The following is a 328-nucleotide window of genomic DNA, read 5'->3' as shown; positions in this document are numbered from 1 at the left end:
TGTTCTATTACCTCTAAGTGATGAACGATATGCTTGACGTGCATTGTAAACTTGTTTTATTGTCGTCAAACTTTCAACGTTATGATCCCTCAATGTCATTAAAATGCTTTTTGGTTTTACAAAGTTCTTTGTCATATCACTAAGTACATTTTTCTCATCTTGAGACAATCGACCTAAGAAAGAGTGACCAGTTAGTTTTTTGGCCAATTCGTGGTTATGGAGACCACATATTACATGCAAATACCATCCATCACCAACACTTGATCGTGTTCCTCTCAATCTAAATGGACAATCACATTTTCTAGTCCAAGTACTCCTCGTAAGATTA

This window comes from Cicer arietinum, chromosome 6, assembly GCF_000331145.2.
Source record: "Cicer arietinum cultivar CDC Frontier isolate Library 1 chromosome 6, Cicar.CDCFrontier_v2.0, whole genome shotgun sequence".
Classification (NCBI taxonomy): Eukaryota; Viridiplantae; Streptophyta; class Magnoliopsida; order Fabales; family Fabaceae; genus Cicer; species Cicer arietinum.
The sequence above is the reverse complement of the archived record's forward strand: the minus strand, read 5'-3'. Positions refer to the sequence as shown.